This window comes from Microcaecilia unicolor, chromosome 6 (assembly GCF_901765095.1).
Source record: "Microcaecilia unicolor chromosome 6, aMicUni1.1, whole genome shotgun sequence".
Classification (NCBI taxonomy): Eukaryota; Metazoa; Chordata; class Amphibia; order Gymnophiona; family Siphonopidae; genus Microcaecilia; species Microcaecilia unicolor.
This window is the reverse complement of record NC_044036.1, coordinates 222,981,354-223,008,775: the sequence shown is the minus strand read 5'-3', so window position 1 is coordinate 223,008,775 and position 27,422 is coordinate 222,981,354. Positions and strand designations below refer to the sequence as shown.

The window sequence follows — 27,422 nt, the reverse complement described above, 5'->3', positions numbered from 1 at the left end:
GAAGGTATGAAGAAAGGCATAAAGAGGCCCATTAATCTGGCAAAGGTCTCTGAAATTCTCCAAGGGGCAACTGAATCCCCTGGGGCCTTTTTAGAGCGACTAATTGAAGCCTACAGAACATACACCCCATTTGACCCTGAGGCACTAGAAAACCAGAGAATGGTGAATAGTGCATTGGTGGCCCAGAGTATGCCAGATATCCGGAAGAAGCTGCAGCGTCAGGAGGGATTCGCAGGGATGAATACCACCCAGCTAATTGAGATCGCAACAAAGGTTTTCGTTAGAGATCAGGAGGTGCGCCGAGAGGCTGACCGGAAGATGCAGAAGAAGGCCGACCTTTTGGCGGCAGCCATTACTAATTCCACCCTTAACCGAGGTCGACCTCTAGCAAATGGGAAGCCAAAGTGGGATTCTGGACCACCAGCCAGGCCTCGAGATTTCTTCAATCAATCCCGGCCACGAGGGGAGAATCCCAGACCACGATTGGAGAGGGATCAGTGTGCCTACTGCAAAGAAAGAGGGCACTGGAAAGATGAATGCCCCCAGAGGCGCCAGGGACTGAGAAGGGGACCAGGAGATCGAGGAAGCCGAGGCCGAGTTCGAGAGGGAAGGTATGAGCCTCCTGAATCTGACATCATTGGGATAGCCGAGATGGCAGAATGGGATGAATAGGACAGACCGGGTTCCTACAAACTGGGCTCCCAGGAACCCATGGTCAAGTTAACCATAGGGAGCCGCTCAATTCCATTCATGATTGATACAGGAGCTGAACATTCTGTTGTGACGGAGCGATTAGCGCCTGTGTCTGGAAAAACTGTCCGAGTGGTGGGAGCCACGGGGGTGCAGAACCGGAGGCCCTTCCTGACAACCCGTAGATGCCAATTAGGCTCACACACAGTCACTCATGAATTCCTGTATATGCCAGACTGTCCAATCCCTTTGTTAGGCCGGGACCTGCTGTCCAAGCTTAGGGCCCAAATTTCCTTTGACTCTGATGGCCAGACTTCAGTCTCCTTTCGGCCCCCGATATCCAGCCCTAAGGGCATATTGAGTTTCTGCTGCCCCCTTGAAGAAGAATGGCGGCTGCATCAGTCGCATGGCCTAGTTGACCTACCCCTGGCCGACAGCTTCCAGGTCAATGGGGTAAGGGCAGAAGATAATCCCCCAGGGTTGGCCCTAAATATTCCTCCTGTCCATGTAGACTTACTTCCGGGTGCCCGGCCAATCCATCTTCGTCAATACCCAATTCCCCGAAAGGCTCTGGAAGGGATTCAAGCACATCTGAATCGTCTGTTATCCCATGGAATTATTCGACCTTGCCAGTCTCCATGGAATACGCCACTGTTGCCAGTTCAGAAGCCAGGGACTGAGGATTACCGGCCAGTCCAAGACTTACGAGTGGTCAACAAATCCACTATTTCATTACACCCTGTAGTGCCTAATCCATATGTCCTACTGGGATTGATACCTTCTGGAGCTACCAATTTTACGACACTGGACCTAAAAGATGCCTTCTTTTGTATTCGGGTGGCCCCCGCCAGTCAACTGCTTTTCGCCTTTCAATGGGAAAACCCAGTAACAGGACGGAAGCTTCAGTATACATGGACCCGCTTGCCACAGGGGTTCAAGAACTCCCCCACCATTTTTGGGACTGCCCTAGGACAAGACCTTAAGACTTTTAAATCTGAGCCTTCCAGGCGAGTTTTACTCCAGAATGTAGATGACCTCCTGATTGCAGCAGTGACCCAGGAAGAGTGTTTTGAGGCTACTAGAGAATTGCTGGAGTTACTTTTGGATGCAGGCTATAAGGTCTCACGCTCGAAGGCCCAACTCTGTCAGTCAGAAGTGAAGTATCTGGGCTTCTGCATTTCCCAGGGAAGTCGGAGACTGGATGTCAGTAGGAAGCAAGCGGTTGCTGTAATTCCCCAACCCAAGTCCAGAAGGGAAGTTAGGGAATTTCTGGGAGCAGCCGGATTCTGCAGAATTTGGATTCCAAATTTTGCACTGATGGCGAAACCCCTTTACCAGGCCACAAAGGGGGGTGAAAAGGAACCATTTGAGTGGGGACCTATTGCTCAACAATCCTTCATAGCCATAAAGAAAGCCCTACTCCAAGCCCCTGCGTTAGGCCTTCCTGATGTGGAGAAACCTTTCTCACTGTATGTCCACGAGCGACAGGGGGTTGCTCTGGGGGTGCTGACCCAGATGATGGGATCCTGGCAGAGGCCTGTTGCATACCTGTCTAAACAGCTGGATGGAGTGGCTAAAGGATGGCCAGCCTGCATGAGGGCTATTGCAGCAACAGCCTTACTGGTTCAGGAAGCTGATAAGTTGACCTTGGGGCAAGAACTGGTTGTCAAAGTCCCCCACGCAGTTCTCACCCTCATGGAATACAAGGGCAACCACTGGTTTACAAATAGCCGCATGGTTAAGTACCAAGCCAGCTTATGTGAGAATCCACGGATACACCTGGAAACAGTGGCTACATTCAATCCCGCCACTCTTTTGCCAGCATCTGAGGGACCACCGGATCATGACTGTATCCAAACCATGGATGAAGTGTACTCCAGTCGACCAGATCTTAAAGATGTTCCTTGGAGGGATCCAGATGTAATTTATTTCACAGATGGAAGCAGTTACGTGGAGAACTCCAAGCGATTGGCAGGCTATGCTGTGGTGACAGAGGACAAGGTGATAGAAGCAAGAGCCCTGCCCCAAGGAACTTCAGCCCAGAAAGCAGAACTTGTGGCCCTCATACGAGCTCTGGAGCTAGCAGCAGGACTGGTGACCAACATTTATACTGATTCCAAGTATGCCTTCACAACTCTACACGCTCATGGAGCTTTGTATAAGGAAAAGGGACTCATAAATGCCGCAGGCCAACCTGTTAAGTATGGACCCGAAATACTTCAGTTGCTAGAGGCTGTTTGGGCACCTAAGAAGGTAGCTGTCATTCACTGCAGGGGACACCAAAGGATAGATACTCCAGTGGCCCGAGGGAACCGCCATGCTGATCGGGTGGCCAAGGAAGCTGCTCGAGGACCCCCAGCAAGTACTGTGACCCCTCTGTTCCAAATTCGACTGCAAGAATGGACGCCTATGTACACCCAAATGGAAGAGAAATGGGCTCAAGAGGAAGGAGCAGTAAGGAGACCTGATGGCTGGTTACATCTCCCTGATACCAGAGTTCTGGTGCCACGCCACCTAGCTTGGCCTGTAGTGTCTCAAGCTCATGACCTGTCACACTTAGGGAAAACAGCACTAGCCCGCCTACTCAGTCGAGTAGTGGTCTTGGAAGGATTGGATAGTCTGGTTGCCACTGCCTCTGCCCGATGTACTCTCTGTGCCCAGAATAATGCTCGTCAGAGACCCCATATTCCACCAGGAGTTCAGTCCAGAGGACTAACACCCTTTGAGTCCCTAGTCATAGACTTCACAGAAATGCCCAGGAGCGGTAGGCTCCGATACCTCTTGGTCATGGTCTGTACTTTCTCTGGGTGGGTGGAAGCATATCCTACAGTCACTGAGAAAGCCACAGAAGTAGCTCGAGCCCTCCTTAGGGATGTCATCCCCAGGTATGGACTGCCCCTTGCCATAGGCTCAGATAATGGTCCCGCCTTTGTTGAAGCCACACTTCAGGCCCTGTCCCGCGCATTGCGCATTACCTGGAAATTGCATTGTGCCTACCGTCCCCAGAGTTCAGGGCAGGTTGAGCGGGCAAATAGAACCTTGAAAAATAGCCTAGCAAAGATTTGTCAGGAAACCCAACTGAAATGGCCACAGGCACTGCCATTAGCCCTCTTCCGCCTCCGATGCACCCCAACTAAAGGAACAGCCCTCTCTCCCTTTGAAATTGTGTATGGGAAGCCCCCAGCCATTTTGCAGGGAATTAAGGGAGATATAGGGACTTTAGGGTCTGCCCAGGTGCAGGACCAGATAGCCCTCTTGGGCAGGATAATTTCTGAGCTTCAGTCTTATGTGAGAGAAATAAACCCTGTCCCCTTCCAGGCTCAGGTACATTCCTTCCTGCCAGGGGATAGAGTTTGGGTGAAAGACTGGAGGCTCCAGCCTTTGGGGCCCCGATGGAAAGGACCTTTTACTGTTTTGCTTTCTACCCCTACAGCTGTGAAGGTCGCAGGGATAACTCCATGGGTCCATTGGTCTCGAATCAAGTCTGCTGACCAGACTGAGCCCAGCACGGATCAGACGGAGCCTAAACAGTGGAGAGCAGAAAGTGATCCTGCGGAGCCATTGAAGCTGCGCTTGACCCGAACCAAAGAATCTACTAGCTGAAAAGAAGGGTCAACTGCATACCGCAGGAGCTGCTGGACTTTGGCTTCATACTGAGACTCTTTCTTGCCTGATTCTGGCTTTCCTGGAATTTGAGAGCTTGATCCTTGTCAGTTGAGGTTCTATCCCAACTGGTATAAGAACTCAAAGACTGAGAACATTATATGAGAGTAATCTGTGACTAGCACAGACTGTTGGAATATTATTGCTTAATTAGTTTGCTGTATTTGTTTTAGATTAGGGAAAAAGAAAATGTTAGTAGTTTGGGCGCTTTTGTTGTTTTCTACTCCTTGCCTCCTTGTTCCTAATACCCCAACTCGCTCCAACCTTTGGCTACATTCTGTCCAGGAACTAATTAGCCAGGCAAAGATTACTTCCCCTTGTATTGTGTGTTCCCGATTTTCTCCTTATACCACAGATGTCCCAGCTGTTCCTGTCCCTGTGCCGCTTACAGCTCTTATACCTCCCTACTTTTCAAGTTCGGGCCCTTGGAGCCAGGATTATACTTGGTGGTCCTTTTATAATGCTACCTCCCCCTCTGAATCGTCTCTAAGGCCAGTTTTTACGTCTCCCTATCCAGCTTCTGGAGTGTTTTGTTTAACAAGGAACATCTCAACTGTTCTTCCCATTTCCTGTAACTATACCAATGTTCTCCCAGAGAAGGGGGAATCTGTGTGGGTAGTCTCTCCAGGTACTCCTATGTGCCCTACTACCGTACCTGCAGATTATGACCCAGGTGATTATCTGGCTCCTAACCGTACCACTAAGAGGACTATAGTGTCCAAGCTTATTTTCTATTTTCATAAGTCCCCGGGGTATGAAGAGTTTATAACAAATGAGCAGCCTGTCACAATTGGGGATTGGCACCTATGGTGTGCAAAGTCTCCATTTCGTCTTCGTTCCCCCTGGGATAGGGGCTCGCACTATGGGCATCCTAAGTACCTTGTCCAGCCTGAGCCAACATTTATTGGGAACTTTCCTCACCCTCTCCTTGGTCATTACTGGCTCTGTGATAATGTCCTCCACATGATTCTTCCCCCCACGTATGATTTTTGTGTATTGGTAACCTTGAATTATTTTCCTAAAGTTATTCCTCTTCTCAGGCCACCATCCCCGCACCGCTCTAAGCGAGAGGCCTTGTCCTTACCTTCCTCCGTTGCCACAGAGGATGAGGCGATTGAATTAGCCCTCCAGTACATCAACTCTACTTATCCTCTGACTAAAAAGAGACTTGTGGCCCTTTCTGCTACGGCCTGGATTCCAATTGGGGGCCCGGTAGCGGGTATCACTGAACTAGGCATGGCTACCCGGCGACTTCAGTCCCTACTCCATGTTTTAGTTCATGAGCTGAACGTGGTAGTCAATGCATTGCAGGATCAAATTAATGAATTAAGTGTAGTTTCTCGGTATAACCGTATGGGCCTTGACTACCTCTTTGCAGCCCAGGGTGGCCTCTGCACAGTGCTAAATTCTTCAGAGTGCTGTACCATTGTCATAAATAGGATGCATGTAGTTAGGCATGCTATGGATAAAGTCCTACAGTTGGCTAGCCTTAATGTGGAGGATTACCGAGGAGGATTAGACCTTACCTCCTGGTGGTGGTCATTGACCTCATGGATACGTCCCTTGTTCATTTCCCTAATAGTCTTAGTTTTAGCAGGATTGTTGTTTTGTTTCCTAGCCTCATGTGCTTCGGCAGTATGCCGTCAGACCTTAACGAGAAGTTATGCCCCAGGAGGAGGTATGGAGTTGGGACCACTATAGTCTCCAGAGTTTTGAGTTGTGAGACTTATCTCTGCATAAGCTGATTTTAGTCTCAAAGGGGGGAATGAGACAGCATGGGCAGAGAAATTATATGGTATTTAACTTTTTAGTCTTGCAAGTGATGGAGGAATGCCATATGGTTTAGATTATTCAGAAGTCTAACTTTTGCTAGGCTAAAGGTTAGAAAGGTCAGAGAGAGAAACTTTCTTTGACCCTTTGTGAGTGATGGATGGTTAAGGCTAGTTCATAGGTATTAGTTGACCACATCTGTATACCATTATGAGCCAGGCATATTGTAGTTTTAAAAGGATTAGTTTAAAATGCTGCTTAGAAGAAAATAGTTAGATTTAAGAAGTTCTTGATAGATGTAGAGTATGTCTTATAAGGAATTTGATTTCTGCTTATTTTAGAATATGTTTTATTCTGTGTAATTAATAATTCTATGTAGAATATCTTTTCAATCCAGTGTTATATCTTTGCCTGACTTTTCAAGTAAGATTGCAGTTGAAAAGGTCAGCATCTGGTTTGAATTATCCACAGTCCTAGCTAGTTCAATGTATGAAGCTAATAGGTGAAAGAGGTCAGGAAAAGTCTTGATTAATTATAGTTAAGTGAAGGAATGGTCCTGAAAGTAATAACAAACCATATCTGTATGCCATTAAGCAAGACTGGCCCCTAAATGAACCCAGTTTAAGCTATGACTGGGATTATGTGAATCATAATAAAATGCAAGAGTTCTGGTGCCCCATTGTCTAGCGTGAGAGGCCTCAGGTCATAGGTCAGTTCAGGAAATATCAAACCTATGTAACTGATATTTTGGAATAAATGTATACAGATGATTGGTTCAGACAGGGTAATCAATCTATTCCTTACCATCTGGAAAGTCAGGGGGGCTAGGAGGGGGTTAGAACTGTATATAACTGGGAGCAGAAGCAGCTTACGTCAGAAGAAAGAGAAGAAGGAGAGAAGAGAACTGAAGAGGACAGACAGAAGCCACAAGATCCAGAGAGCTGAGAAAGAGAAGAAGAGACTTAGTGCTGATGTCCTACTTTGTTTGCTGGCAAATAAAGAAGATTTCTCCCTCATTCTGGTGTGTGCTGTTTGACTTCTGAAGTACCACAGATTCTGCTGACAATAGTGGTAATTCCTGCAACACTTGAGCACACTGCACAGAATTCTGCATTTCCCGTGCAGAATTCTGTGCAGTCTGCTTTTGTGGCACAGATATTCCCCTTCAAGCTGTCTCCTGTCCCTCCCAGCAAACTGACTGCTCTGGTGCAGCAAGCGGAGGAGCTGCACAGCTTCGGGTGTGGGCTGCTTCCTTCTCTGCTGCCTTGGGCTCAGATGCACAAAAGCTAATGAGCTAGCAACCGTGGTTTTTTAAACTGGTTCTAGCCGGTTTAGTGAGCAAGGAGTACAGTGAGCTCCTTTCCTGTCATGGTAGCAGCTAATGAAAATGGAATGCAAAGTTATTATAATGAGCTAATTACCATACAAATGTGCATGCAAAGTGATGTCCCACCTTTACTGTGGAAAAGGGTGATCAGGAGCGGCCAATATTGCCTGAGGAGGAGCTGTCAGAGCTGCGGCCAATCCTGCAAAGTAAATGTTCTATCCTTGATCTTCCACTGCTGTCCCTGCCAATACTACCCCCTTCTCCCCCCCCCCCCCCCCAAAAAAAAAAAGGATGCCAGTAGTGGTCAATCTCTGGCATCCTATTTTTTTGGGGACCTCCCTGCTTCAGCCGTTCCATCCTGGTCAATCACATTTAGCTGACACCAGCTTCTTGTGCAGATCTCATTTGTTGCTACATACAGCATTTGTAGTGTACTGGTCCCCCTGACATTCCAGGACACCAACCGGGCACCCTAGGGGGCACTTATGAAACGTTTAAAAATATATACAAATACCTCCCAGGTACATAGCTCCCTTCCCTTGGGTGCTGAGCCCCTCAAATCCCCCCCCCCCCCAAAACCCACTCCCCACAACTCTACATCATTACCATAGCCCTTATGGGTGAAGGGGGTCACCTACAGTGGGTACAGTGGGTGTTTGGGGGGGGGGGGGGTTGGAGGGCTCTACATTAACCACCACAAGTGTAACAGGTTGCAGGGGATGGGCCTGGGTCCGTCTGCCTGAAGTCCACTGCAACCAACAAAAACTGTTCCAGGGACCTGCATACTGCTGTCAGGGAGCTGGGTATGACATTTGAGGCTGGCATACAGGCTGGCAAAAAAGATTTTTATTTTTTTACTGTGGGAGGGGGGCTGGTGACCACTGGGAGAGTACGGGGGAGGTCATCCCCATTCCCTCCGGTGGTCAGCTGGTCAGTTGGGGCACTTTTTTGAGGCTTGGTCGTGAAAATAAAAGGACCATGTAAACCCGGCGAAATACTGATTCACGCCGATTTTTATTTTTCCATTATACGCGAAAGCCAGCCATCTGGTAGCCACACCCATGGCCCACCTTCGCTTCCCCGCCGACACGCCCCCTTGACCTTTCGCCGGCAAGGCGAAGGGAAAGCGGCGATGGTGTCAAAACAGAAGCCTTCGATTATACGTATTTCGCCGCTTTTGCGAAATCGCCGGCCATCTCCCGATTTATGTCAGAAAATGGCCGGCGATCACTTTCGAAAATAAGCCTGATAGTAACATAGTAGATGACGGCAGAGAAAGACCTGCACAGTCAATCTAGTCTGCCCAACAAGATAAACTTTTATGTGCTACTCTACTTTTTGTGTATACCTGACCTTGATTTGCATCTGCCATTTCCAGGGCACAGACCATAGAAGTCTGCCCAGCACTAGCCCCGCCTCCCCCACTGGCTCTGCCACCCAATTTCCGCTAAGCTTCTGAGGATCCATTCATCCTGAACAGGATTCCTTTAAGTTTATCCCACGCATTTTTTAATTCCGTTACCGTTTTCATCTCCACCACCTCCCGCAGGAGGGCATTCCAAGTATCCACCACTCTCTCCGTGAAAAAATACTTCCTGACATTTTTCTTGAGTCTGCCCCCCTTCAATCTCATTTCATGTCCTCTAGTTCTACCGCCTTACCATCTACGGAAAAGGTTCGTTTGCAGATTTATACCTTTCAAATATTTGAACATCTGTATCATGTCACCCCTGTTCTTTCCTCAAGGATATACATGTTCAGTTCAGGAAGTCTCTCCTCGTACGTCTTGTAATGCAAATCCCATAGAATGGGTAAACGTGACTCAATTAATTTGTCTTATCAAAAAGTACAAAGACGAGGAGATTCAATGAAGTTACATGGAAATACTTTTAAAACCAATAGGAGAAATTATTTTTTCACTCAACTAATAGTTAAGCTCTGGAACTCATCACAAGAAAACGCGGTAACGGTGGTTAATGTATCTGGGTTTTAAAAAGGTTTGAACACTTTGTGGAGGAAAAGTCCATAGTCTGCTGTTGAAATAGAGCCGGTACTGGGAGGTGGGACTGGTGGTTGGGAGGCGGGGATAGTGCTGGGCAGACTTATACGGTCTGTGCCAGGGCCGGTGGTGGGAGGCAGGGATAGTGCTGGGCAGACTTATACGGTCTGTGCCAGAGCCGGTGGTGGGAGGCGCGGGACTGGTGGTTGGGAGGTGGAGATAGTGCTGGGCAGACTTGTACGGTCTGTGCCCTGAAAAAGACAGGTACAAATCAAGGTAAGGTATACACAAAAAAGTGGCACATTTCTTGGGCAGACTGGATGGACCGTGCAGGTCTTTTTCTGCCGTCATCTACTATGTTACTATGCAGCTACAAATCCCCCACCCCCAGAGCTCCCTGCTTGAGCCATTCCAGCCTGGTCTCTCAGCCAGTCACAGCTCGTTTAACTGACACCAGCTTATCTGATGTCAGCTAAACGCACTAGTTGCAAGCAGGCAGGCACTTCTGTGGCAACTGTTAACAATTGGAGACTTCTGGAAAAGGGGGTGGAGTATGGCTGCAGGAACAAGCGTCTTGCAGAAGCGTTTATTTGGATTGAAGTTAAACAAAAAAAGGCTGTAGATGGAGTAGCCACGCTTAGCGATTGGCTTCTCTGTGGATGCTCAGCTGACTGACTTGCTCCCCCCCCCCCCATGAAGGAAATCGCAGGCAAATCAGCTAATAGCGAGCAGCTCATTTGCATGCGATTTCCTTCATGCATGCCCAGCTTTTTCAAAATCGGTAAGCGGCAATGGGGATTGATAAGATAAGGGCTGCTTGTGCAGAGTTCAGTACATCTGGTCCCCAGCTGTTTGTAGAAGGTGGGCAGAAAATTACCAAATAGCAATTATTCTGGACTTGTATATTAGGAATATGACAGTATATTTGTCCCTAAGCTGTGCTAACAGGTTGGACCAATGAAAGGAATAGTGCCAAAAATGGAAATATTTATTATAGATATAAATATGACAATATGGTATATGCAAAGCAAGTTACAAAAATATACTTGTGCACTACAAAATGATTATTACATCAATAGATATATAGATATATATTTGAGTAATTACACAACTATAATATTCTGTGAAAAGATTACCAACACTTAGCAGCAAGTTAGGCTAACCACAGGTCCTGTTATAACTTAAGTTGCAGGCAAAAACCATAGACTAGCTACCCTGAACTATAGGAAAGAAAATCCTGTTTCTCTCACCTTTTGCAGTCAGTAGGTTCCAGACTTCTGGTGTTGTGAAGAATTGGATTCCTCCATTGAGACTCTAGCAGGGTACCTGTGAGTCTATCCCTGCTCAGGAATAAAGTTCCAAGGTCCTTGCTCTGTGCAATGGTTCACAGTCTTTGGGGAAGCTACAGAGCTGCAGCTGAACTGACCGTGTCAGCTTTTATCACAAGGAATTCAGTTCACTAGGGAATCAGTCTTTCTAGCACTTCTGAGAGAGATATATCCACCAATAAATCTTCTTTCTTTCTCTTCTGTCAAACATTGTTATCCCTCTCGGTCCCACTCAGGGCTCAAGCCCACCCAAAAGCAGCACACATTTAGTGGTAGCTGGTGGGGATCCCAAGCTTTGCCAGCTGAACACCTCCCCCTGATGGTGCTGAAAACATTGCTCTCCACTTCAGCAGTCTGAGCTTTTTAAGCTGCCGATACCGGCACCTGGCATGCTCAGTTTTCAATGAGTGCTTGCTGCAGACTGCCAAGATGGAGAGTAGCGTTTTTCTGCCTACAGAGAAATTTTTTTAAGTTGGTGGGGGAGGGGCAGAGAACATTTGGTGCCCACCCACTTCTTGTCAAGGCTCACCCAAAACCTGCTGTCTGGCTACGCCCCTGAGATAAGGCTAGTGCATGTAAACACATGTCCTTGGATGAAGCCAGCACAGTTATGCCAAGTACTAATTTTCCTTTGTAGAAAGCTGGTTTCTGATTGTTTCTGATATATTCAGGCCACAAGCTGTAGAATCCATATTAGTTCAGCAAAAGATGGTTCAAGCTTACCAGGCCTCTGACCAGCAAAAGTGTGGCAGCAGGAAAATACCCCTACAGGTTCCTTTAAACTGTGCGGCTGTGTGGAGGCTCGTGAGGCTCAAAGGAGCGTTTGGGCCCAGGACAGCAGAGGAGCAGGAAGCAGCACAGTGTGTGACTGTGCAGGTCCTTATCTTGCTGTGCTGGAGCGGTGAGTGTGTAGGGAGGGGATGGAGTGGTCTGGAAAAAAATGTAGATGGAGTGGGGGCTGAAGAAAAGATGGATGGTGGCATGTGGGGGCTGGAAAAAAAGGTGTATGAAGTGGAGTGTGTGGGGAGGGGCTGGAAAAAGTGTTTAGAATTTTACAGGATTTTCGGGTTTTTTTGATTGTGTGTAGAATTCCCCCAGGAGTAGAACATACATTTGATATAGTAGTTTCACTTAAAAATTTTTATAGGAGTGTGGTTTGTAGGAATGTCTACATAGGGTTGCCAATATTGTGAAAGACTAAAACTGTGTTGGGGGGAGGGAAAAATCTGCAATATGCCAGCGGAAGGCTAGGTGAGAGAGGAAGGTAACAAAAACTTGCAGCATGTGGGTGGGTGAGGGGCAGGGAGAGATGGGTAATGCTAAGTGAGGTGGAGAAATAATTGTTTGACATGGGGGAGGGAGAGATGCAGGAGGAAAAGAGAGAGAGAATTGTTTGATATGGGTGTGGTGGGGAGAGGAAAGGAAAGGCTGCAGAGGAGTGGTAAAGGACGATAGAGGAAAAAAGTGTTGGACATGGCAGTGGAGGGAAGGGGGTGAGAGATGAGAGGGGGAAATGTTGAACATGGCTGGAGGGGAGAGAAAAAGATGTTAGACCAGGGGCTCAAGGCAGGGAGAGAGAAAGAAAGAAAGAGATAGTGGACAATGGGAGAGATGTTGGACATAGAGGTGGAGCAAAGGGAAGGAGAGATGCTGCATAAGAGAGGGGGAAGAGGGAGATATTGGATCAAGGGGCAGAAGGGAGATATGCTGGACAATGGGTAGGAGGGAGAAATGCAGGACAATGGAAGGAGGGGGACCGGCATCTGCTGGTGGGGGGAGGGGTAAAAGGGAGAAGGAAATGTCAGGCTATGAGAGGAGAGGATAAAGAGAGAGGAGAGATGGCAATGAAATGAATGAGAGGATAGTGATTACAGGTGGTAGAAATATGGTAATGGCGCGTAGATTGAAGATGGAAGGCTGGGAAGGAGTGAGGGGAAGATGCACTAAAAAATCGGTAAAGCCCTTCCCTTACCGATTCCCTTAGCGAATTGGTAAGGAACGGGCATGCATCAAGGAAAAGGAATGCAAATGAGCTGCTCGTTGTAGCTCACTTGCATTCTCTATTCCATCGTAAACCAGTCGGCCGGTCGAGCATGCGCAGAGCAGCCAAGCGTTATGCTGGCTGCTCTGTGCATGCCAAGGACATCCTTTATGGATGTCCTTCGCTATAAAAAAAAAAAACTGTCTCTGACGAGCAGCCAAGGATGTCCTTTATGGACGTCCTTCACTAACTTCCCGGGAATCCCTTTGGCTGAACAGCGAGAAGCAGGAGAGAGACACGGAGCTTAAGGTTGTTTTCAGCTTGCGCCTCCCCCAAGGATTGGGACGTGCGAGGACACAAATCAAAACTTTTTGGACGTCCCTCCCTCCAGGTCTCTCTCAGTCAATCACAGCGCGTTTAGCTGTTGTGATTGGCTGAGAGAGACCTGGAGGGAGGGACGTCCAAAAAGTTTTGATTTGTGTCCTCGCACGTCCCAATCCTGGGGGGAGGGGGGGTGCAAGCTGAAAACTGCTTAAGCATCGCTTGCCTTTGTACCAGGCTGAAAGAAAATAAAAAGTAGCTTTTCTGGGCTGGAAGGTTCACGTGAGAAAGAGACAAACATGGCAGCGTCCAGTAACTCCAGCTTGTCGGGCTCCTTTGTATTGTTGGGTTAGTTTTTATTCTTTTGCCTCTGAGCTGTAGATTAGCTTGTAGCCTGTAAAAAGAACGTCTTTTTAGAGGGGTTTTTTTTTTTTGAGTGAAGGACCTCCAAAAAGGACGTCCCTGACGATATTTTTTTCTTCTGATTTGCCCCAACGAGAGGTGTAGACCTCCCGTTAGGTTTTTCACGGTAAGGAGATCGGAAAACCATAGTGCATCTCATTATAATACCCTTGCAACGGTAGTGCAGCTCATTATAATAACCTTTGGATCATCTGCATTCCGTTTTTGTTAGCTGCTACCATGATCGGAAAATGGCCTTAAGTCCTTGCCACGGTTTACTATTTGCTTGTTAATGGCTCGTTAAGTTTAGTGCATCTGGCCCTGCGTTTGGATGTGGGTGAGCTAGTGGGTGAAAGGAGAAGGAAATTTGATATATATCTGAAAAGTAAAAAGAAGGACAAAGTTTAGAAAGAGGGTTAAATTTGAGTAGACAGAGGCAGAAAAGAAAACTTGATCCCTGAATTCCAGCACATTACCAACCTGTATCAATTTTATACTTCCTCTCCAAAGTTCTTGAAAAGGTAGATTATACTTAGCTGTATTTTTTCGTGGAGAATTATTTTGCTCTGCACCACAAACAATTGGATTTCAGAGCACAATTCAGCACTGAAACTGTTCCTGCAGCCCTCCTTAATGAAGTTTATAGACACTTAGATAAACATCACATTGTTCTGGAAGTTTCTTTAGCTTTCCATCTAGCTTTCTTTAGCTTTCCATCTAGTAAATCATTCACTATTGCAATCCCTGCTCTCTTCTCATGGCTCGTCTGGTTCTGTCCTTACCTAGTTCTCTTGTTTTCTCTGGAAATCAATAGAAATAAAACATGGAAAAGAAAATAAGATGATACCTTTTTTATTGGACATAACTTGTATTAAGTTATGTCCAATAAAAAAGGTATCATATTTTCTTTTCCATTTTTTATTTTGTTTTATTTCTATTGATTACCTTTAAAAGTGAACCACACCTCTCTTCTTTTCTCTAAAATCGCTTCTATAAGGTCACTACTACTTCATCCACTGCTCTTCCCCACCCACTGAAGAGCAGGGTCAGTTTTGTCACGCCTTCTCTTAAGTTTATTTTTAAGTCCTCTTGCTACATTAATTCAATCTACGGGCATTTCCTTCTATTTTTACGCAGTTGATATACTGTTACTGTTTCCCACTAATCCATTTGCTCCATCCATTGGCACCTTACAAACCTGTCTGGATCAAGTCTCAAATTAGTTCTCTGAACACAGATTGGTGTTAAATAAACTGAAGACAGCAGTGTGCTGGTTTATTGACTGCTCTTCTGTTCCAACTAAAACTCTTTGGGACCCCTATCACTCCTATGGATTTGTTTTGCTATTTGGGGATCATTTGTGACTCCCAGCTCACCTTTTCACCACAGATTTCAAATTTATGCAAAACAGCCTTTTTTTTTATCCTCCATCAGTTGCACTCAATACAATGTTTATTCAGTCATGAGGCCTTTCATTCCGTTACCACTAGGCTGAATTATTGTTTATTTAGGATGTTCTTGAACTAATCTGAAAAAACGACACTCCATTCAAAACACTGCTATTAGACTGTTGTTCCATGCTCGTAGATATAACCATGTCTCACCTCTGTTTCAAAGCCACCACTGGCTTTCTGTGGAGTAGCGTATAGTTTTGAAACTTCTGACCCTTACCTTTAAAGCCCATAGGACTGATTCCCTCCCCCCCCCCCCCAAATCTAGCTTCTTTTATTATTCCATGTTCTCCCACTCATTATCTCCATTCTATAAATGATCATCATTTAGCTCTTCCTGGCCCCAGATCTGCCCAGTTAGAATCGACTATACACTGTGCCTTCTACTTCACGGCCACTTTCATTTGGAATTCCTTGTCATTAGTTATCCATGCAGAACTATCATTTAAGAATTTCAACTCTGCCCTGAAGACTTGTCTTTTCAGACAGGCTTTCAGCCCGGAGTACCCCACCATTGACAAGTGCTGTAACTAGTTGTTTCCATTGCTTTTTCAATTAACCAGTTTCACATCCCTTCCCATTCCTACTTTTCCCTACTGTTTTTGTTATTGAAGGTTACTGTATTTGATTGCCTCTTGGATATCTGTGATATTCTTTCCTGTCCAATTTTGTAGTTCCTGTCCTACTGAAATTTTGTTTTTAGCCTGTAAATCGCTTAGATCTGCAAGTTATTCCAGGCGGTATAGTAAGTCCTGATAATTAATAAACCATAAATGGAGCCCACGCATGAACTTTTATTTTTGTCCAACACTAAGACAGAACTTTTGAGAGTGCTCAACTGTGCACGTACACCTTCCCCCACAGGATCATTAGTCTTTTGTTTTCTGCAGAGCTGATTGGATGTGTATTTTTTGTTGTCACTTAGGCGCCTTTTTTTCTTCAGTTTTCACTGGAATTCATGTAAGTCTCTCTGTCTTGTCCTGATAGCTTCCTTAGGGTTCTAGGTCATTTTGAAGTTTCCTTTATTTTATCTTGGTTTGGTTCAGGCCATGTTGGGTTTTCAATATTGAGTTATTTGTTTCACTGTGTCTATTTCTCTGATGATATGCCCGAAAAGATGGCTCCTCACAATTTTCAATGCTCAGTTCAATGTGACCATATCCATCACAGATACAGTTGGTGCCTGTAATGCCTGGGGCCTGATTTTGATTCCTTCCATTGTATTCTGTGTTCACAAATGTTGAAGAGAAGGATTTGTGGCCATGTAAGACCGATCCATCAATGTTGGCATTAGAAGCATCAACCACCATGGATCATGGGGTTTATCAGATGCTGGGAATGCATTGACATTGAGAATGTCTTGATCACTCTTGACATCAAGTGTCAACAGAAGATATTGGGAATGGTCATCATCTGATTCATGACCAGAGAAGAAGGATTTGTCCTCATCTTCATTGGCATTGAGAGATTTAAATAATTAGGTGGTCAAACGGAAGCTGAGATACCTCTGCATTGCACCTTTTCAAAGCACGACACTGAGAGCATTGAGGCACTATGGTCACTGGTATCCTTTACGCACCCTTGATGTGAGAATTATTCATCTTCCATGGCATTGAAGAGGGTGCAACACCTCACTGTCGATACACCCTAAATAAGGGAAGAGAATGCGACCACTCCTCCGGTGATGCACAGTCCTTTATGATAGCAGCCTTCAAGGAGCAGCTCATGAAGAAGTCTGAAGAGAAGATGGAGCATTTCTTCTCTCTACAGGATGCTGCTGCTTTGATATTGTTGATGTTGAGACCAAAAGTGGTCCAGACAGTCCTCTAGACTCATGAACTTGCCTAAAGGAGAGACACCTTGATAATAACATAAGAATAGCCATACTGAATCAGACCAATGGTCCATCTAGCCCAGTATCCTTCTCCCAGCTGTCACTCCGATACGCTCGTGAGCCCTTGAGCCCAGGCCACAGATAGAAAGGAACTCTAGGAGAGGCCTGAGGTAGACCGAACCACAATAAAAGAAATAGCCCACAGGGTACTCACCCAGGACTCCAGCTCCCGAGGAGAGGTGCAGAACTCCTCACAGGTAGAAAACTTCAGGACATGGACGGTCTGCACTAACAGACTAGGTTGCACCCAGATAGCGGATGCGGGGCCACAGGAACCGACTGGCAACAACAGGTACTCCCCGGGGAACAGCTTCACCAGACTTCACCTGCACTTGGCTGTCGTTCACCAGGAGAGCCCCTGGCTGCAGGCGGCCGGCAGGACTTAGGGCCACCAGAAGCAGCAGTAGTATCAGATAAAGCTGAACCAAACTGACAAGCAGGTCAGGGCAGACTGCTCCCAGCACAATAATCATAAAGAATACTGGCCAGAGCAAGGCTTCTGGCCACAAAACCCACACCGCCAGACACAGAGACCAAAGGGTTAACACAGCACACTAATCTCAGAGAAGGGGGTGGAACCACAACAGACTGAGCTGCAGACGTTAGCTACTACTCAGCTAACCAATAGCAAGCAAGTCCCTCCCAGCTACCCTAGCAGAGAGGTTCCCAGCCCCTCCCCAGCCTGCTAGCAGAAACGTAACATCAACAATGGCCAATCCATGTCATAAGTACCTGGTAGAAACTTGATTAGTAGTTACATTCCATGCTACCAATCCCAGGGCAAGCAGTGGCTTCCCCCACGTTCATCTCAATAACAGACTATGGACTTTTCCTCTAGAAACTTGTCCAAACCTTATTTAAACCTAGATACACTAACTGCTATTACCACAACCTCTGACAGCGAGTACCAGAGCATAACTGGTGAAAAATCGATTCACTTTTACCCATTCTACACCACTCCAGGATTTTATAGACCTCTGTTACACTCAGAGTCAATGTTGGCCTCACTGATGTTTTCTAATGCACCAGGCATAGGCAGTCGGTGGCCCAACTGTTTGGGGAGGCTAAAGGGGGCGGGGTTAGGGGGTGGGGCCAGGGGTGGAGCTTAAATCCATAATTGTCTGATAACACGCAGAAAAAATAAATAGAAATAAAAGTCATAATTAATACCTTTTATTAAATTTAGATATTAGATATGTATCATATGTCAAAGAATAAAGTGGTTGCTCAAAGCATATTCTAAGCACAATTGCTCAACTGCAAAACACTATGCACAACTTTGTCCAAAAACACACTCAGAACCTTACTGTACCATAAATATTACACTGGGCAGACCTAATACACCAATATACCACCCATACGGAAAATGCAGACCGTCAACAATATGTTTAACTCATTTTTATTAATGCAAACGGGCAATACAGATCTTTACGTCAACTTTCTCTGTGAAAAATTCCATTAACATAACAATCAATGAACCATAATCTTTTCCTTTATCTCCCCCTCGTACCCAAACCCCTCCTCCCCACCCTATCCCCCCCATTCATCCCCCCACACCTCCCCATCCCTTCCTTTTCTAATTATTCTCATCGCAATATTTCTGTACTTCAGCATTGTTCAGTCGCTTAATGGTTATCTGTTCAAAAGGCGACTTCGTGCCACCGAGGTTAAAGTATTTAAGAATGGGCTCCAGCATTGCAACCAGCTCTCTCCTGTTATTGAAGTAAAATTTTTAATACCCATCCGTTCCATCCGCATCAGGGTAATCATACGCAATCTCCATCCCTGTAGTGTAGGGTATCTATTTGTAATCCATTCGGCCAGTATACATTGCTTGGCTATTACGACCGTTTTCTTCAAGAAGGTCATCAGTCCTTTCACGTTACGCCTTGGGACCAAATAATAGTCAAATAACAGGCGGGCATCTAGTTTCCAGCGTACCCTCCACAACACTGATACTTGGTGCACAATGGCCCTCCAAAATTCTTGTATTCCTTTACAGTGCCATAGCGTGTGGCCCAGTGTCGCTCCATCCGTCCTGCACTTTGGCCATGACCCCCATGGGGACATTCCCATTTGAAACGCCCTCCTGGGTGCGACATACATCCTCAGCACAATTTTATATTGTAGTTCCCAGTGTGTTGTATAGACTGAGGATCTCCGGATGGAGAGGATATGACCTTTAAGCTGATCTGCAACCTCTAGGGATAAGTCCTTCCCCCAACACTCTGCCAACTGTTTGTATTGAACCTCAGGGGCCATGTCCTTTATGTGGTGATGATGATATGTTAAGGGAACCTTCCCTTGTGCTCCCAATGAATAGGCAGAGGATAACTCCTCTTGTACATCCTTTGTTAAGTCCGTCCATGGTAGTGATCGGATGTAATGTTGTAGCTGTGTATAATGGAAAAAAATCCTTGGGAGGGATAGAATATTCTGTTTTCAAGTCTTGAAACGGTCTGAGTTTACCATCTAATGTCAATACCTGCAGGAGATATATAATCCTTTTTTTCTTCCAGTGAGAAAAAGCTGAGTAAATGCATCCTGGTTGGAATTTGGGATTGTTAGCTATAGAAAGAAACGGAGTTACTGCAGGAGAGAACTGGTGCAGTCAACATATCCATTTCCATGTCGCTTTTGCTGAACTCATTATTCCTGTTACTTTCAGTAAATTAGGTATCTCCCCTCCCCCGGTGTGTAGGCAGTTACTAAAGTGTGTCCCCGAAAGAAGATACAATTCCAAGTCTGTGTTTGAGTAGTGGGATGTCAAACTAAACCAGTCATTGATATGTCTCATGGCACTAGCCACCATTATGTTTTTAACACTTATTAACCCCATGCCACCATATTCTGTGGGGGTGTACATTGCCTGCAGGGATAGGTGTGCCCTTTTCCCTTTCCAAAGGAAACGTCTCAGGAAGCTATTCAACCTACGCTCCTCTTTGTTTTTAAGGAACATAGGTAGCAGTTGGAACACATATAGCCATTGTGGTACAATAAACATGTTGTACATTGCTATGCGGCCCCATAAATTTAATGGCAACGACTCCCATCCCTGCAACCTCTGTTTGGTGTCTCTCAATAAGCGTTGTATATTTATTGTGTAGATTTGTTTCAATTCTGCAGGTATTAGCACCCCCAGGTATTTTAGCACCCCTTCTGCATACTTAAAAGGAAAACCTGTGTCGTCACTACCCACCAAACCTGGTGATATTGAAAGAGCTTGGGATTTATCAAGATTTAAAGAGAACCCCGCCACTTGTCTATAATCCTCTAGAACTTCTAGTAGGGGCCAAAGAGAATGTTTAATGTCTGTAACTATTACTAACAGGTCGTCTGCGTAGGCCAATACTTTAAGCTGGTGGTCGCCTAGTCTTACTCCTTTTATTGCTTCTACTTTGTTAATGTGCCTCAAGAGTGGTTCTAAGGAGAGTACAAACAACAAAGGGGACAGGGGACACCCCTGTCTTGTACCCCGTCCTGTACGGAATTCTTCACTTATCGCCCCATTAGCTAGTATTGCCGCTCTCGGGTGATTGTACAAGGCCTTCACTGCACTTTGGTACCATTCGCCAAATCCCATGTGTTCTAAGGCTTGGAAGAGGAAGTCCCAGTTTACTTTTATCAAAAGCTTTCTCAGCATCCAAACTTAGCAATGCCGCAGGACTTCCTTCCTCTTGGCATTTGGCTGTGGCCACCAATGTTTTCCGAACATTCCAGACTGAAGACCTGTTTCTGACAAATCCCACTTGGTCTGGCCCTATCAGCCTAGGTAGGATTGGGGCCAATCTATGTGCCAGAAGTTTTGCTAGTAGTTTAGTGTCCACGTTTAATAAAGATATAGGTCTATATGATTCCGCCAACTCTGTGGGCTTACCTGGTTTAGGGATTAACGTAATCATGGACGTATTAGCATGCGGGGGGAAAGCCCCACTCTCTATAACCTCTTCAAAATATTCTAGCAGAGCGCCCCCAGCTTTTGGCGGTAACATTCTATAGCAGTGATGGCGAACCTTTCAGAGACCGAGTGCCCAAACAGCAACCCAAAATCGAATTATTTATCGCAAAGTGCCGGTACTCATTATGGGCGGGGTTACCACATATGACTCCACCCCTATGGTAGCCACACCTCCTACACCAGCCATGGCGCATATAAACAGACATCACTGAAAATATTATACTAGTATAGAAGGAAAAAATAACATGATTTTTTTTCATTATAAATCATTTCTGTAAGCTGTTACAGCTCCAGTATACCCAGTGCAAAATAAGACAGCAGATGTAAATTCTCAAATTGGACATATTCTAAACACTAAAATGAAAATAAAATGATTTTTTCCTACCTTTTGTTGTCTGGTGATTTTGTTTTTCTATCCATATTGGTCCAGTCTCTGATTCTGCTGCTATCTGTTCTCTTAACTCCGTTTCCAGGTCTTCCTTTCCATTTATTTCTTTACTTTCCTCCTTTCTTCTTCATTTCTTGCCCTCCATCCATGTCCAGCAACCCTCCTCTCCCCTCCAGCCACCCAAGTCCAGCCGCCCTCCCTCCCGGCACCCAGCAGCACCCAGCCTCCCTCCCACCCACCCAGCAGAAGCACCAGTAGCAGGCCTCCCTCCCACCCAGCACCAGGCCTGCTGCCCTCCCTCCCAGCACCAGGCAGGCAGCTGCCCTCCCTCCCACCCAGCACCCAACATCAGGCCACCCAGCACCAGGCCTGCCGGCCTCCCTCCCAGCACCCAGCACCAGGCCTGCCGGCCTCCCTCCCAGCACCCAGCACCAGGCCTGCCGCCCTCCCACCCAGCACCCAACATCAGGCAGGCAGCTGCCCTCCCTCCCTCCCACCACCCGCCCTCCCTCCCACCCACCCAGCACCCAACATCAGGCCACCCAGCACCAGGCCTGCCGGCCTCCCTCCCAGCACCAGGCCTGCCGCCCTCCCACCCAGCACCCAACATCAGGCAGGCCTCCCACCCAGCACCAGGCATCAGGCCGCCCTCCCACCCAGCACCAGGCCTGCCGGCCTCCCTCCCAGCACCCAGCACCAGGCCTGCCGGCCTCCCTCCCAGCACCCAGCACCAGGCCTGCCGCCCTCCCACCCAGCACCCAACATCAGGCAGGCAGCTGCCCTCCCTCCCTCCCACCACCAGCCCTCCCTCCCACCCACCCAGCACCCAACATCAGGCCACCCAGCACCAGGCCTGCCGGCCTCCCTCCCAGCACCAGGCCTGCCGCCCTCCCACCCAGCACCCAACATCAGGCAGGCCTCCCACCCAGCACCAGGCATCAGGCCGCCCTCCCACCCAGCAGCAGCAGGCCCTCCCACCCAGCACCAGGCCTGCCTCCCGCCCTCCCTCCAACCCAACAAGTATCAGCCCGCCCGTCCTCCCTCCCTCCCTCCCAGCACCAGGAACCCCCCTCCTCCTGTGAAATTTTAAAAGCCTACCGTTCCTCGGGGTTAAAGCAGCGTGCAGCGCCGGCAGCGAAGAAGCGCGTGTTCTTCGCTCGGCGCGCCTTCGGCCTTCCCTTCGGTTTCTCAAGCTCTGGTCCCGCCCCCTCTCTAGTCCCTGCAACCACACCTTTAGCATCAGATAGTTCCCTTCCTGATCTCTAGCTATCACCGATGCTTTATAGGACAAGCCTTTCCTAAATAAGATCACCACTCCTCCCTTACGACCTTGGGGGGAACTAGCAAACTCTTCTCCCACCCATGTTCTCTTTAGTTTATCATGCTCTGCATCAGTCAATCGAGTCTCCTGTAGACAGGCGACATCTGCTCCATGTCTGCGCAGGGCTGTTAGTATTTTAGCTCGCTTAATCGGGGATGTTATCCCGCCCACATTCCAAGTGATTATACGCGTAGGCATAAGCTAGCCTGCTTTAAATGCTCCGCCCCACCCGACATCATTTGCCCGGGACCTGCTATACCTGCTGTCCCTGGTGACTCCTTCACCCTCCACAGTCCTCTGTATGTATCAGTCGACCTTTGGTCCACATGTATGCCCTGTGAAACTACCTGTTGACCTCCCAACACTGAAAGTACACATGCTTTGCCTTTCTTCCTATCCTCTTTCCCCCTCCCTGTCCCCCCCCCCTTCCCTTATCCTTTCTGTAACCCAACATCATTCCCCCAGGTCACAGTGCCTACGGAAATGTATAAACCATGTTCTCATGCTGCGAGACCCCTTCCCCACATTTTTATTCAACACATTCTCAATCATTTACTTATCAACTCTACAATTAAACTATATCAATCTTGAACCATAACCTTTAAAGTTCTTACTCATGGTCCCTCCAACACTTGTTGTTCTGTTAATGCCGTACGTGCGTCTTCCACTGTATTAAAGGTTTGCCATTTCTCTTGCAAAAATAGACGCAGTTTGGCAGGGTATTGGAGCGCGAACTTTATTTTTTTCTCAATCAATATGGTGCACATAGGGTGGAATTTCCGGCGTTGTTCTTGTACCGCCATCGTATAGTCTTGGAAAATCAATATGTTACGGCCACCATATTTCAGCGAATCCCTCCTGAGCTTGAATCCTTGCAGGATTTCTAATTTGTGTTTATAGTTAAGGATTTTTGCAACAACTACTCTTGGTCTGTTATTAGTTTCCAGCCTTCGCCCCACGCGATGCGCGCGTTCAATAACCAATGGGCCACAAGAGTCTGTGAGAGCCAGCTCTTTTCCCAGCCAGTTCTCTAGCCAGGATTCCAAATTGCGCTCAGGCAGCTGCTCAGGAAGACCAACGATGCGCACGTTATTCCGTCTGGAACGGCTCTCTAAATCTTCCAACTTTGTACCTTGTTCTTTCAGCTCTCGTTGTAGGCTGCGGATGTCTGGGCCATAATCACGTGAGTCATCCTCCATTGCTGACATTCTGGCCTCCAAATCCCCTGTCCGGATCCCCAGTCCATCTAATGTCATTTGAAAATTATCCAATTTGTCGTGCAATGCTTGCCATCTCGGGGCCCATGCCTTTTCAATTGCGGAGGTCAGCTGTATCAACTGCTGTTCTGTAAAGCTTCCTGGCGCCGCCACGTGTCCCAGGCCTTCCGCCATCACTCCCTCTGAGGCTCCCGTTTTAGTTTTGTCTTTTTTTGCTACTCGTAGCACCATACTTACTGGTGATTTAGTTATATATTTGTCCATAGACAGATTACTGGCTAGGCTGACGGTCTCTCCAGTGGTTCTCATTGCAAAATTAAGCGTTTTGGGGGTCGGGGTCCCGGAGCTAAAGCAAGGCACGTCTTGCTCAGCTCATAGCGTCATGTGGTCTCCAGACTGTCAACAATATGAAACACGGGATCTTATCATCACAGTTCTCATGTAGAGCCACAAAACACCCTAATTCATGTTTAATGTGGGTTAAAATGCCATAAATAAGTAAATAAATATAAACTTTTAATGTTGAGCACCTGATTCTCAGTGGACATATTCCAAACACTATAATGAAAATAAAATGATCTTTTCTACCTTTGTTGTCTGGTGACTTTTTCTGATCATGCTGGCCCAGTATCCGTTCTGCTGCTATCTGTCCTCATTGCAGGTGAGGAAGTCATCCTCGTTAAATATCTCCCTGGCAACCCAGGACACCTCTAGCCAACCCCCCCCCCCCTGCTTTCCCAGCAGTAAGGTAAACAAACAAACCATAAACCAATTTCTACAACTGCTAGAGGGCTTTCACTGCAGCTCCTGCTGTGAGGATGGAGGTAAATCAACAATTTAATCCCCTCAGAGCAGCTGGACTCCACAGCTGATCCGTTCTGCTGCAGCAGGGGGAGGCTTAGCCTCTCCAAGCCTCTTATACGGGGCGCCTATGGCACCAGGGAAGGAATATTCACTGGTGCATCGGGAATGTTCATTTCTCAATGCCTCAGCCAAGGCTTGACCCTAAGATCAAGATAGGCAGAGACTTGGATATTTGAGTCTGATTCAGAGCACACCAGAGAATCTAAAGAACCAGATTCCTTCAGATCCTTTCCCACTGGAGGAGTTCTTATTCAGCAAGTTTGTTGTGGAGATAGCTTATGCCATTCCATTTAAACTAGAGGTGAAGAAGAACTCAGAGCAGAAGCATTGGATATCCTCCAATTCAATGACCCATACAAGGAGTCTGTGACAGTGTCCAGTCACAAGATCCTGAAAGAGGTTTTGTTGAGAATGCGGGAAATCCTTCTATGTTTCTCTTGTAAACCAGAAGTATAGAGTCCAGAAGGCTCACAGATTTGAAAAGCAGGCTTTCCTACTATTCCATGGTGGTCAAGTCTGCTCTCAAAGGAACCAGGAATTCAGACTCCTTGGAATAGAAGCTCAGACATTGGAATCCTTCTTGAGAAAGATTTCATAGAATGCTATGCTAATACCCTGCATAGCATCCTACCAGATCTTCATGGGCATGTACTTGCATGACATTTTGCGCAGTGTAGTAGAGTTTGCTGGTGCTCTCCCCAGGATGAAGACCATAAAACCCTGTGGACTAGTAGCTAAATGGAAGGAGTGTGGAAAATACACAATTCATGCAACCTATGATATTTTTGATATGGCATTGAAAGCTTCTGCAGTGAGTATTGTTGCTTGTATAAGGTCCTTAGACCTAAGATTTGATATGTAGGAAAAGCTTTTGAAGTGCCATGCCATAGAGATAATCTCTTTGGACATCAGGTGCAGGAAACTGCAACTCTAAATGACTGCATCCACCCTCCTCATCTTCTACCCACCTCTACCATATCTCTTAACTTAAAGTCAGTTATTCTAATTAGGATAACAAGAAGGGAGTTTTCATGCTTCCTTAGAAGGAAACACTAAATAAATCATACAATTTACTATGTAATCTTAAGGCTCTTTATATTAGTCTAATATCCGTAGTACCTTAACAAGTTTTAATTAAACAACTCAATGTTAAGATGCAGACAGCAGTCCAGCAGTGAGAGGGGTGCTATCCAGTCTTTTGCATTGAGTATTACATGTATGATTTTTTTTCTCAGTTGGTGAGAGATTATATTTGTGTGCTTGATGCAAAGAGATCCTAGCTCTTAGAGAACAAGTCTCTTTTCTTGATGCTAAAGTAACAGACTTGGAGGAGGTGAGGTAGACAGAGAGGTACATAGAGAAGACCTACAGGGATATTGTAGAGAAGTCCCACCTCCAGACTGACAGCCCCTGTGCTGCTTTGGAGGAGGGAGGTCTCCTTTTAGATCACCCTGGTGAAGTAGCAAGTAATCTTGTAGCCAAGACCTTTCTCACCAGGGGATGCAATATCCTCTCATACTGAGGAAGTGTCTCCAGAAACTTCTGCCCAGGACAGAATGGTTAGGCATGTAGATAGCTGGGTGGCTGGTGGACATGAGAATTGCCCGGTCCAAAGATGGCGGGCCTCACGCATCACCTAGATAGGATTTTAAATAGTGCTGGGGAGGAGCTGGCTGTCTTGGTACATATGGGTACCAATGACAGAGGAAAGTATGGGATGCCAAATTTAGACTCTTAGTAGAAAGTTGAAATTCAGATCCTCCAGGGTAGCATTTTTGGAAAAGCTCCTTGGTGTACATACAGAACCCAAGTGGCAGGCAGAGCTGCAGAGTCTCAATGCGTGGTTGTTACGATGGTACAGGGTTGGGGGATTTAGATTTGTTAGGAACTGGGCAACATTCTGGGAAAGGGGGAGTGTGACAAAACACCTAGCCACCCGCCTGGGGTTACCCCATGGCCACTTAAAGGGTCTATCCCCAGCACAGTTCAGGTCCACCAGCACCTGCTGCTCGTGCTCTACACTAACACCTTCCTCCCACCGATTGGGTCACAACCGCCTCTAGGCAAGTCTCCTCCCAAATTATCCCCAGTGATTTCTAGGTTACTGGAGGCCACACTCCCAGTGGTCCCAGAAAGCACTCACAGACCCAACACACAAACCACCAGGATTCTTTATTAGCCCAGACAGGCAGAATGAACAAACAATTGTGTTTATTCTCATAGAAATATTGAACAGTGGACAAAAATGTGCAAATAGCAAACAGTAACAAGTAACTGAAAAATGGATCAATTATAACACTAACTAAACATTTGCACTGGCTAAACAGTACCTGGGAAGATCAGGACATATAATTCACCGAGCCTCAGCAAAGAGATCTGTCTCTTTCTTCTTCCTGGGCTAAGACTGAAGCAACAGCAACAACTGCTGGGTAATTTCTAAACTCCAGGCCAATCAAGAGCCCAGTTTTAAATAAAACCTGGTTACAAGGCACTTCCTATTTGTGTGCCAAATAAAAGAAAGAGAAGTCAATGCTTTGTAACAGCTTTAAGCATAAGCATGCACCATCTGCTGGCCAGACGGAGAATACACTTCAGACATATTTAAGACAGGAAAATATCCAATACATTTTACAGGCTTAAAACACACTGTTTCTTCACAGGGAGCCTATTCTGAAAGAATGGACTCCACTTAAATCGAAATGGGACCAGACTACTAGCACTAACATTTAAGAGGGGGAGGGAGAAGCTGACAGTCGCCCAGGTGCACTGTGTTTGGTGTGGAGTACATTTAGGGAATCCCAATAGAGAGGTTTCAGCAATGGTGAAAGAAAGCCAAGAGTGTATTGGG

General features: G+C 46.6%; 1 protein-coding gene across 1 annotated transcript in view; it reads left to right on the top strand.

Annotated features, from left to right (window-relative positions):
* Positions 1-27,422, top strand: part of LOC115472221 (CDK5 regulatory subunit-associated protein 2-like) — a gene marked incomplete in the record, with an annotated part of 793,551 nt that overhangs the window by 432,331 nt on the left and 333,798 nt on the right.